The following is a 13,797-nucleotide window of genomic DNA, read 5'->3' on the forward strand; positions in this document are numbered from 1 at the left end:
GACTGGGAATCAAAGTGAGTATGGTGAGCAGAGGTAACACCAACGGAATTCAAGTGAACAGGAACAAAACAAATAGAAGATGGTGCAGCAATGAATGAGCACAACATGAAGCAGATGTCCATTAATGCATTTAGCATCTCATAGATGATGATACGTCCATAATGTAGTTGAGGCTGCAAATGGAGCAGGCAGAAAGAATTTGCAATAGCAGTTGGAAGAAACACAATGCGGCAGCAAGGCAAACGCAAACGCAAATGCGAAATTCGAAGTCAAGTCTGGGGCCACTGTAAGGGTGTCAAAGAAGGATGCATATACAAAGGAGCATGGTGGTTGGTAAAGACTTTTATTTGTAAGAAATAAATCCCCCACTATCACTATCTTCTAAATTTGGCTGCCTCAAACTAACACTAAAAATGGACTGTCAGTGTCAGTCAAAATCAAATGCTACCGTCCTGTGTCAAAACCTACTTCCATCCCTTAAACTACAACTAAAGAATAAGTCAACAGAAAAGTTCCTTCTCTAGGAGAATGACTCGCTTCTCCTTGTAGTTGGGTACATTTTCTTTGGTAAAAAGGATGCAAGGGGGAATGACTCCCTCCGCCTGGCTTGTGGGTCTAACAAACCTTTGCAGCAGTCCATTTTCGATACCAGGAGAATGCCTCCCTTCTCCTGGTATCGGTTCACTACCTTCAATAAAGTTTTCACAAAAGTCAGGAGAAATGACTCCCTTCCCCTGGTGCCTCTTGTTCAAAAGGACTCCGTTTCTCCACTTTTCAGAACCAGGAGAATGACTCCCTTCTCCTGGTAGTTGTTCACTCACTCCAATACAGTTTGTATTAAAGCCAGGGTGAATTACTCCCTTCCCCTGGCGTCTCTGGATCCAAAAGGATGTTCAGTTTCCTCAGCTTTTGGAACCAGTAGAATGACTCCCTTCTGGTATTGCAAAGTCCCAAGTCCTTCCCTGGGCCTCAGTGGACTTTTCCTTGCCATCCCTTCGATGCTTATATGCTTCTGTCAGGATCCCAGACCCTTCTCTGATGATCAGTGGACTTGTCACTGCAGCGAGGAAGATCTCCTATGTTGCTTGATTCACTTGGCTTAGCATCCCAGACCCTTCTCTGGTGGTCAGTGGGCCTGTTGCTGCCACTGCAAAGAGGAAGTTCTGCTCTGATGCTTGATTCACTGGGGTCCCAGACCCTTCTCCGGTGGTCAGTGGGTTTATAACTGCAACTACGAGGAGAATGTTCTCCTCGGAGGCTTGATGCGCCTTTCCCAGTAGGTAGACTGTTCTACTGGATCGGCAGAGAGCCTCTCCGAGCCAACCTCTCTTCCACCCCCATGTCCCCTCTGGGTCTCTCATACCTTCCGTTACCTTTGTTGGGACTTCAGTACGCCTCCAGGACTTCCTGGCACTACGGTGTATCACTCTGGGTTGCTTTTCTTGACCTCTGCAGTAGCTCAGCAGCTTCGCACTCTCCTGGACTGCTCGGCTGCTTCGTCCTATGTCGCATTTGGGTCTGCTCCAGCTGGACCCCCGGAGAACTCCCTCAGCACCTCGCTGGCATCGTCCGCACTTCTGCTTCTCCAGTCACCCAACGGGGTTTGAAACTCCTGCTCACACCTGCTGCCTATCCCAGCTGGGCTTGATGAAGTCTTCAGTCTCTTCTTATACAATGTTGCCCATAAAATTCTTTTGTTGTTCTTGATGGATTGATCTTCATACATTCTCTGGGCCAACTCGTACCAGTACTAGCACAGTAAGTAAACTTCATGTCTCCTGTGCTCTTCTTCGGCCTGACACTTTTTGTTGTGGTTATTTCTCCTACGCTACAGAAACACATGGGTTTACTCTCAAGAAAGCTGTTTGATATGGGCCCTGGTGGGTCGGTTAGGGAAGCCTAGATAACCTTTGGGCCTTAGTTTGTGCTTTATATGTTTTTAAATTAATAAATAAAGGTTGGGTTTTGACGTTGGGCAACAGGTTATATCCTAGGTGATCGTCCTTATCTCGAGAGGGGCAGTCCCCCCCCCCATCCATGAGGTCCTCCCACATTATACCACCCCTAGGGGGACTATTGGGCACCTCCCTAGCCTCATGGCAAAGGGCTCACCCCAGGGGAGAAATGAAGATACCTTGCAAATTGTCACACCACCCATTTCTGCAATGAACACCAGTCCGCTTCTGGTATAAGTACCCGACCAGGACTCCCTAAAAGGGACATCCATGTTGCCGCTATCATGCCGGGCTGCTTCTGGCAAATGCAGCCCAGCTTGTTAAAGGACATTTAGCACCCCCTCCTTTTAGGACTGGATTTCTATACTCTGGCCTGGTGGATAGATGTATAGTAGGCCAACCTAGTTTAGTGACATGGACAACTCTGGGAGCTGTAGCCAAGCCAACCCAAGTCTCAAGAAGGGTGAGTCTGGTAAGGGGCCCTAAATGATTACACAGAGTGAAAAGTCAAGGAACACACTTAGACAAACTGTTATAAAAATATTTATTTATGGCGATATAGCACTATGAAAAATGACTACTAGCATGTAATGTTATCACACAAACTAAACAAATGATCCATATATACAATCAATGTAGTATGTTATGTTATGTTAAAGGTATTTGTACCACGCACCGTCACCAACGGAATTGGTCCCCAGGCACTCTGGCGGACCTGTAAACGAGAAGATGGGAAATACATTACAAACCCCTATAAAGGAAGCTAATTATTAATATGTAGCACTACAGGTCCACAGAGATACAACACACAGTCCATCCTTAAGGTATACTCGCATTGTAGTGCTATGCTCTGTGCTCCTTGTGCAAGCCCCTACCACAGACTGGCCTAACAACGTGGCTTGATTGCCATCGGCTTGTTTTCTTCGTGCCCACCTACGAGGCACCCTTGCCCAGTCCACGCTCTGTTTGATTACCCTACGCGCCTCCAAATGGAAGTAAACCTGTCCATTTTGATTTCACTAGCTGTAAAACTGAACTTGCCTACTGTATATTGCCCAGTCCTGCTTATCTAGCTTGTGCTGCACTGACAGTAAAGTGAATCTGCCCATAATTGCTTACTGTGTAGACAATCGAATCTGCCTTTAATTGCACACTGTTTAGAAATTCGAATCTGCCTATATTTGCTTACTGTGTAGACACTCAAATCTTTCACCGCCATATGCTGTTGCTTAACTGTGATGCCCTGTGTTGCCTCTAATCTAGGTGCTGCTATGTGTATTGTAGCCTACCTCTGATGCCTAAATCCAAATGCTGCCCTGTGCACTTTAGCTTAACTGTGATGCCTATGATGCCCCTTCAAAGTATATAGGCACGCTAGCCCTGATCAAGACTGCCAAACTTTGGTGCTAAAGCATCAGCATAATTGTATCTCAGTCTCTACTGGATTAGCTTAATATACCTGCCACGGTGTTATCTTCGCCCAACATGCGCACTCTACAGACTTGCCTCCCATATACATCCTGGTCCCTAGCCTGGACCATTCTAACCATCACCACAATTATGGCCCTCACCAACACTACCCCATGCAATCTGCAAGAGAGAAACTTGCGATTTAGAGCTAGGTTGCCACGACTTTATGACATTAAAAACAAAAGAACTAGTCCACCAGTCCCTACACGCACCTACATTGCCACTACTCCTGACCTCCTAACCTCAGCGATGGTAAATCGTCCGGATCCACAAGGTCACCCATATCACAAACAGAGGAGACCCAACTACCCTAGTCTAAGAATTGTCAAAGACACCACTACAACTCCCACATTAACTGGAGCCCTTATTAATGCTAGGTCCCTCATAGCATACAATACCAAAATAGCTGATTTACTGGCTATGGACAACTTAGATATCCTTGCTGTTTCTGAAACCTGGCTCCATGATGCAGCTGGCCCTGCCCTTATGACTGCCATACTGGACAATTACAATATCCTAAGAGTCGACCGGCCCAACAGTAGAGGAGGCAGTTGTCATGATGCCTACTCCTGGGAAGCCAGTTCAGGCCCAGTGTCCCCGAAAGCAGATATCATGTCCCCAGGGAGGGACCCAGCAACCCCTTATGGGGGCTCTTTGGACATTGTCCTGGCGCCTTTGGCGCCAGGCTCATAGAAGGCATCAGTCCTGGCACCATAGGCGCCAGGCTCATTATGGGAGTGCTTGGATGGACTTACCTGGACTTACCTGATGCAGACCATGCTGCCGGATCGAGACCTCCTTGAGGTCTGAAAGGGACTATTTTACCTATGGGACTATTTTACCACTCGGGCGTGGCTGAGGAAGAATACTTACCTGGAACTACTTTGGGGGGCTATTTAAACCACGCCCAGACAGCAGCTCACGCTTTGCGTTGTTCTGCATCTAGCAGCTGGACGCTCACTGTGTCTGCTCCTGCATCCTGGCTCCAGCCACGCCCACCTGCAACCTGGAACACCTGAAAAGGAAGGGAAGGAGAGAAAGGTGAATAATTGAACTTTACCTACCTCCATCCGGAGTCTGGAACCATCACTCCGTCTATCCTGAGGAAAGACATTATTTTTAGAAGCGCATCGCATCGCTCGCTGCAGCGCCGCGTTCCACTCACCTTCACGAGGCGCCCTCGGGCTCTTCAGCGACCATTGGCACCATCCGTCGCCTTTCAGGGCCTAAGGAGAAAAAGAGACAAAACAAAGGTGAGCAAAGGAACAGATTGAGGAAGGCCTGATTCTTCCACCTTAAGACTTACCTGATTATTTTTGGGACAATCTTTCCTCACCTCGGGTCGGCGCCGCTTCTTTGGCACTTCCGCACCCCGGCCCGTAAGGGGAAAAAGACACACGCATTAGTGGGTGAAAGCAAGATCACTAAGGGAACCATCCATCAAAAAGACTCACCAGAGTTTACCTTCGGCAAATCCATTTCTCTACGTGGATTCTTTATCCTGCATCTGAAATAGAGAAAAGGACAACGGACAATTAAGGCTTGAAGTTTTGCAACTGAATACTTACGGCCTCATATCGGAAAAGTTAAGCGGAGTTGAATACTCACCAAACCCGAGATCCAGTGAAGTAACTGGAAATCAACGCGCCCCTGCATCGGAAGCAGGATGGAGAGCTTGTCCTTTCAGACTCTAAGGTGAGACTCTACGGGGAATTGCGGAGGGGGTTCGAGGAGTGTGAGAGGGGGAAGGGGCGGAATCCGACACATTATCCAGCAGACAGTTAATCCCCTTTTCCATCTACAGAAGGATTCTTCTACGGGCCAGACAGGCGAGGTTTGGGGGTCCGGGCCAGTCCGTCTTCCGAGTCCTGCGCATCACCTTAGAAGAGGTCATAGCAGTCCAGAACAGGCCGGCGCCTCTGTGGGAATCAGGTGAGCGTTACAGAGGTCTGGCCATCATAACTAAAACGCAGCTAGCTGCTAGACTTACCCCACACCCAGCAATCACATCGTGCGAACTTCTCTCAGCTAAAATACCGATCTCCAACAATAGCACACTAACGATACTCCTAGTGTACAGACCTCCAGGCCCACTAGGCAACTTTGAGGAAGACCTATCCAGTCTCCTCACTAATAGCATTAAAGACTCCACCCAGCTCCTTTTACTAGGTGACTTTAACCTGGGCCTTAACGACGTTGAGGACAAACAAGCCCAATATATCTTAGTCAATCATGACATTACCCAAAAAGTCCTAGCTCCTACACACATAAAATGACGCACACTAGACTGGATAGCCAACTATAACTGTAACATCACCATCTCTAGTATCCTACCTCAAATATGGACGGACCACTATCTTATATGCTTTACAGCCAGCATAGAACCTCCCAAACCTAACAAGAACAAAATAGTACCCCCCATGCCAACGAGAAGCAAAAAAGAAATCACGGCTGAAAAACTTCTCCCACTACTCCTACCAGCTCTCACTGCCACTTCCAGTGAATCTAACCCTAGCGAGTTAGTTGAGTTATTTAACAATTCCATTACCAAAGCTCTGGACCTGATTGCCCCTATCAAACTCCATAAAAGTAAACGGGAAGCTCACCTTAACTCATGGTTCACCCCCCAACCTAAAGAAATGCGCATGCAAAAACACAAACTCCAAGCCATCTGGAGGCACACTCCGTCTGCTGACAATAAAACCACACTTGCCAACTTTGCCAAAAGTTACAAGAAGGAAATATTTCAAACTAAAAAAGATTCATTCAACAAAAGAATCAGTAAAGCCAACTCAAACTCCAAAGAACTCTTCACTATTCTCCGGGAATTGGAAAACCCAATTGCCCCTACAGACAATGTCCCCAAGGACAAACTTTGGTGTACCAGCATCCAAAATGCCCTAGCAAATAAAATCACAACCCTTCAATCTAAAATTGCTAAGAAAAAAGCCTCCTTGAGCCCTACTGGAACTCATACCACCCCACTGAAAGAGATACCCAGCACACCCACCCAAAGCAATTGTCAACCCTTCAGGTTTACTAACATCTCTATACTGGAAACTGAAAAGGTTATTCTATCCCTTAAACCATCGAACTGCCAAGGCGACAGCTGCCCTGCGCAAATCATCAAGGATGCAGCCAGAGACTTAGCACCCTTCATCTCGAAACTAATTAACGCCTCCTTCAACACGAGTACTGTACCCCCTAACCTTAAAGAATCTTGGGTACTGCCCCTACTCAAAAAACAGACACTTGACCCAGCAATCCCCACCAACTACAGGCCCATTACTACAGTCCCATTTCTCCTTAAAATCATCGATAGAGTAGCCTACCTCCAGATCCAAAACTATCTGGAGTCACACCAGCTGTTAGGTTCACGGCAATCTGGCTTCAGACCACTTCACGGTACTGAAATGGCCTTAATCGACCTCAAGACACAAATCGATGAGTTGAAGGATAAAGGTAGAACAGCTATGCTCCTTCTCCTTGACCTATCAGCGGCCTTTGACCTGGTGGATCATGCAGTATTATGAAACCATTTAGCGTCTGCCACCCATTTCTCAAGTGAAGCTATAGTATGGGTACAATCCTTCCTAGCTAACCGTACGATGAGTGTTCTCCCTGTAGCTGCAGCTGACCCAATCCATATCACTTGTGGTGTCCCACAAGGCTCATGTGTCTCCCTAACAATGTATAATATCTTTACTAAGCCACTCTTCAACAAACTTGACAGACTAGGGGTAACCTATACTAATTATGCGGACGATACGCAGATTCTCATACCACTATCAGGCAACTTTGTCGAAGATACAGCTCTAGTAAACAAAATGTACCTCCTCATTCAGGCATGGATGGCCTCCCCCGGCCTCTGCCTAAATGATGACAAAACTGAGATACTGATCTTGGGCTCCGACTCCACCCTAAAAAAACTTAGTGCCAATTATCGCAATTTCAACATAGATGGTGACACAATCAAGGTGGCAACGGAGGTAAAAACACTAGGCTTTTACCTTGATTCCACTCTATCCCTCAAAAAACAAGTGAATACGTTGGCATCCTCTACAGCGTACACCTGTAAATTAATCAGGACCTGTAGACCTTACCTTTCCAAAACTAACTGCATCACGCTAGCTAACGCACTAGTAATGTTGAAGCTGGACTATTGTAATGCCCTCTATGCAGGAGCCAATAAAGCCATCATACATAAAATGCAAATCCTTCAAAACAACGCTCTCAGAGCAGCCCTTGACATACCCCGTAGAGCACACATTTCCAACATCAGGAAAGACTACCAATGGCTAGAAATCAGCAACAGAGTCCTTCTCAAGACACTATCTCTCACCCACAAAGGGCTCAACAACACAGCACCCCCCCTACATCTCGGCCAGACTGACTAGAAAATCGTCCAGCCACCACACCAGAGCTACTAACCACTTCCTGTTAGAAACCCCTAGATTTAGACGATCCAAAGCGGGCGGAGTAAGCTTCCCTGTTAGAGCTGCCCAGGCTTGGAATGCATTGCCCACCGCATTGAGAGCAAACCTATCCTATTCCAGCTTTAGAGGTAAGGTAAAAAACTGGCTCTGGTCCAACGACAACTCATTTTCTCTGTACCTAACTGTCGTGATACTCCTGAAATGCGGTTCAAAGACTACTTTGCCTCTACCCTTCTACCTCTCTGTAGACGTGTACTCTTAACATTGTAACATGTTAGCTCTCATTTCAACTGCCTGTATTGACATGTATGCATTGTACTGATCCTCCGTATATATGTAACCTGAGCTTAAGTAACCTTGTACCTGCTGAGCCTGGCTACCCCTGGGTTTTGTGCGCATTATCAAATAATAAACATAAACATAAACATATGGGGTTTTGTGCTCAAATGTTCACCAAAGTTCCACACTTTTGTGAAACCGGAAAAGGTCAGTGGAGGACTTATGTGGTCTAATCAAGAGTTCCAAGTGGTAGAGGACTAATTGTTCTGTTGAATAAATGTGTCCCCCACTTTCAGAATTCTTGCGTGAGCAAGCAATGGCAAAGCAAACTGTTAGAAAACTTTTCAAAAGTTACCAAACGTTTAAAAGGGAGAGATGGGGTTCAGGTAAGTACTGTTACAACTCACCCCTTATACTTCGATTCTTCTTAGGAATTGGCAGTTCTTCAGAAGTGAGTGCAATGTCGCTTTTCCCACTGTCAGCGCTGGTCCTTGAATCCCAGGGTTTGCAGGTTCGAAAACTTCCCTGGTCTGCGACAAATGCTGGTACAAGGTCTTCAGGATGGACAATGTAGAACTCCTCAATGCAGGGCCCCTCTTAGCACAGGACTTGATGCAGGAAAGCTGTTTTGGATGACAGCCACTGATGCATGGTGACACAGGGGGACACACTTGTCATGGTCAGACATTGCCTCCTATCTTGGTTCCCCTTGAGGCTGGAACCACAACATATGGCAGGGATGACATCAATGGCACACGCTGTGGATCCTCAAAGTTCTGGGCCTCAACTCAGAATGGAAACTGCTGCAGCACGGTAGCCCAAACTCTGAGCTAGTTAACTCTATATTGGCTCAGGGACCCTTGCGAAGGCTCTTCTTCACAGAACACCAGGAGAGACGTTGGGACTGGATGGTCCCTCCACTCCATGGGTAGAAGGTCTTCACAGGACTTCTGTAGATCACCTACAAGACAAGGATCTTACGGGATAGCAGCAGAAGTTGGTCACCAGGCCTTCTTCCAACTGGTCCACAATCTCCTTACATGTCTTGCAGCTGGGCAGGATACTTGGCTCCTTCAGATTTCTTCAAGGATCTCTCTGGAATGGATGTAGGGTCCTCTTCTTATCCAAAAAGCAGGTAAGAGCTGAAACTCCCACTAGCCAATCTTAGATCTGGCCCACACACACACACCCCTACAGTGGTCCAATCGGGACCTCTGGTGGCACTGCTCATGCATACCATACAGCAACACTGAAATCAGTCTGTGGATTGGGACCAGACCATCCCAAACCACTTTCTGGCAGCAAACACAAATGGCCCTGCAGTAGCCCACGAAAAGCCTCAGCTTTCCCTGGCACTGGAAGTCCGTATAAGGATTTTCCTGTCCTGACAGGTCAGGAATAAGGGTTAGAGACAAGATGGCAGAGGGACAAACTAAAAACCTTGTGGCACAGCCATGTTTGGACACTGGCTACAATAGGTAGCCAAACCTGGTAAACGCAGTAAGGCTTAACCAAAAAACACTAAACAAATAACAAAAAGTAACTGCTGCCACCGGCTTGTCTCTTAGGCACACATAAAGTAACCAGAAATTCTCTGAGTGTTAGTGTACCCCATTGTACTGCATTGTAAGATGCGTTGTACAATGATACAAAGTTACCAAAAGTGGCAATTAAGTAACAAGTCTAATGGAAACAATGTCTCTGAGTACTGACAGCCTGATGGACATTTCAGTTTCCCCATGAAATATGAGCAAACGCCAGTGTAGTGCACTCTAAAAAGTTCAGATCAAATAAAAAAATAAAAGTACAAAGTTTGGTGGTCCATAAAATTGGAGGGAAAGGTGCTAAAAAAAGAAATCCTTCCTAACATGTCACTACTGCTTCTGTTCTGCCTGCAACTTCCAAAAATCAAAGAGTGACATGAAAGACCTTCTGCAGCACATTAGACCTTGAGACAGCCTGACACGACTGTTTCTCAGGTAAGGATTTTGTATAAACATTTTGGTAATGTAAAGTGCACTTTATAAGGACTTTTTATATATTTTTCAAGGACTAGTTTTTGTTTTTAAGGAAGTTGCTTAGGAATAGTTATAGTTTGAAATGTGTTGCCCCCTTTTCATACAAAAAATAGAAAACTGCTGGTTTGATGGGGTTGAAGTTCAGATCTATGTAAATACCAACCAATAGCTAAAAAGAGCATATACCAGCGGTTCTATGTTCATAAATGCCCAGTTTTGTTTTGCTTTTTTTTGCCGAAAATGTTTTGCTGAAAAAAATCATTGTATTTTTCTTTCACTCCCCAATACCCCATCCCCTATTATTTATTCCCTATACACCACGCCACCCTACCCCTCATATGCCCCTCCCATATTCTTTGATGTTTTTTTCAGCAAAACATTTTCAGCAAAAAGTGCTGCGAAAGAAAAATGGGCCGTGAATGAACAACGTACCACAGCAGCATTCCTCTGTCCGCCTTACCATATGCTGTATATTTGTTCTAAAATAGTGTTTCTTCCAAGGGGGGGGTTGGGAAAATCATATACCTAGTGCCATTCCTGACCAAGTCTTTTTTTCTAGAGTGGCATTGTGGGATATCTTAACCCACTAATCCAAGCCCTGCAACATCACTGTGCATTGCTGGCAGCAGAAACATCATAATGGCCGCCGGAAAGCATGCTGCTTGCCAGAAATCGCCAGAAAGTGCGCAGTGAAAACCTGAAAAATAGGCCACCATCTACTTTTACCTGTCAGTGAGCACAGGAGATCACTGCCAAAACCCACCATTGGGCTACCCACAAAGTAGCCTGAGATCACTTGAAAAAGCAATGCTGATTGCCAAAGAAACACAGAGCTGCTTTAAAAATCTGTTTTATTTGGTGTCAAATTTGCAAAAATGATGGCTCACAAACCACCCAAAAAGATCCAACCTCCTTGTCGGGGGTCAAAATCATTCTACTGCAAGAATCTACATAAATATAAGGTCCACCGAAGTATGTGTTATCTGAACAAAGTCCACTTTTGAGGATTGCTTGCTGGAAGAAATCTGTCAAAAATGGGTGTAATACCGTTACTCACCTCTACCAGAAGCCGGCGTTTTAAAACCATTTTGTGTAAAGTTGAACATGGAACCCAAACTATGCCAAAGAAAGACTTGCTAAGAGGTGGATACAATTTAAAACTATATTCTGTAAAGGCTTGAAGCAAGAAATTGTTTAATGTATGGGTTAGAAATGTGGGTTATATTATAAGAAAAGACCATTTTTAGACATTGGGTTAAGAGTTAAAAGTTTCCCACACTGTGTTCAAAGGAATTCCACACCTTCTCCCTGGACAAAGGGGACTTCCCCCCTGCCCTTGGCTAAGAGATTTACAGGCTGGTGTCAAAAGGAACTGGGAGTGGTACCCTGGCCTGTTGCTCTCAGTGCAGACAAAGGAATCCTTGGGCTGAATAGAAAATGCTAATTCGGGTGTGACTGAAAACAAACTGCTGCCAGGAAGGAGAGACATGTGACCTCTGAGTCAGCACAGCTCTGGGGGCGGACCAGACTGAAATGTGGATTTAACATTGGGTTAAATATATGTTTTAGAAAAATGCTTATAACAAATTGTACCGAACTGACCAAAATGTGAAACTTTGAGATTGTTAAAATGAAAAATTCACTCACAGTTGAAGACTAAGCTGGACTCTGTGCGATGTTCTGAGACCAAACCCCGGTATTTTTCATATTGTAGCTACTATGTTTATGCCAGGATCCTGAACATTTACAGAATTGTGCTCAGATGGGGTGTGAATGCATGTCTAAAAATTGGTGTAGAAATAATGTTGAGAAACCCACCGAAAGCGCAAAAAGTGGTCATTTCTGAACCCAAGCTCTTAGGAAGATGAGAGTTGAACAGAAATGTACCTTAATCTGTCATGTGATTTATGTAGTATTAACTAGTTGTGTATATTGTAAATATGTGTTTTATGAAAAATAAGATATGCTGTACAGAGACCAAGGGGAGTGTTTTTCCCCAAGCCATAAAGATGACACCGGATGACATGCTGATCCTTTCTCCAATCAGGGGACAGGGAATCCTCTAACCGATCAGATCCTTAGGGGGTTGGGCATTGTACAATCAGCCTCCCCACCCACTTGGAAATACATAAATAGAGACTGTTGAGGACAGATGACACACTTTCCATTGCTCAACTGATTTCTTGGCGAAGCACCCTGCAAGAAGATCCAGACCAGATCCAGACAATATCCAGACAGAGACTCTAGAACCAAACTCTAGAACCTTGAAGCAGAGAGGCCTAAACTACAAGCTGAACCTTTTTCAGAGGCTTTAGAATCTTTTGCAACCTGATTCTAATCCCCTAAAACTTCCAAGGGGCATCTCAAAATCCAACAGCCTGGCTGAGCTGTTTTGCTGTTCTAGCTAAGAACCCTGTGCTAGAACCAAGATCCAGACCCGCAGAGCAGAGCTGTAACCCAGAACCCATCAGATCCAGTCCAAAAGACCGTGCAGACCGCAGTGCAGTGCTGAGAGCAGAACTGAGACCTGTCCAGTGGCGAGAGAATCCCAGCCAAACCCTTGACCAGATCTTTGACGGGGCCCACTCCATTCCAAAGCCATAGGAGTGAGTATCCAGTCTAGAACTGTCCATAACCAATCTCTTAGCTTAAAGTAATACTATTCCATCCATTTCAACCTGTCCAGAACTGCATTACAGAACCTATGTTGTCTATACTTAATTCTTCTCTCCTCCACATAATTCTTGATAAATTGTAGCGATAATCATCTATGCGCTGATATTTTTCAAGTGTCTTGACGCACAACAACCAGAGCGGAAGGCACCCTGTTTCTGGTGGTTGTCCCGTTGGTTATCTTGTAGTTTCATAGCTCTTATTATAAGTCCATATTGATTCCTAATCTGTAAAGTGCAATCTCTCATTTTTGAAATCTTGACTTTGTTTCTGAAAAATCTACCTTGATTAAAACCTCTGTAACGTTTGACTGTCATTTTAAAGCTAAGATCCTAAGCTTTCTAACAAACCTAAAACGACATTCCAATTCCTTATAGTTTTTCCGCAATCGCGTTTCACGCACGCGAAAAAATTGCCGCAAATTGCAATTTAGCTCCATTTCACCACATGTCAAAATAGCTGTTTATTGTTTTCAACGGCTGAATTTCGTTTTCAATCTGATGATCATTCATGAATCATTGCTAGTGTTGACCTGAACCAATCCAAAGTAACTCTCACTTATCCTGATTCTCCTTTAGTGAATTAAAAGCATTTTAGCATATTTTCCCTTTCATTGCAATCACATTCAAAAGCATTTTTGCCTGTTTTAAATCATACCTGTTCTCTCTAAGCTTGCTGGGGGAACTGGGATTGAAATGCATTATTGATTGTATTCCTGAAACCTGTGTGCCCTCATTTCCATCTCTTCATATTGCATAGTGGGGGGAGTGAGTAGTCACAGGGGAAAAAGTGATCATATTGTCTTTTGATTGAAATCATATCAAGTGTATTTCTGTGTTGCATTCTTTCCCATCATTGCATTTCTTGAACCATACAAAGTATTCTCTGCTACATTATTTTTCTATTCCTTCTCCTAACTGATTAAAGAGATTGGTGATATTGTAATATTACCCATTGCTGATTACC

This window comes from Ambystoma mexicanum, chromosome 5p (assembly GCF_040938575.1).
Source record: "Ambystoma mexicanum isolate Mex_15411 chromosome 5p, UKY_AmexF1_1, whole genome shotgun sequence".
NCBI classification, from domain to species: Eukaryota; Metazoa; Chordata; class Amphibia; order Caudata; family Ambystomatidae; genus Ambystoma; species Ambystoma mexicanum.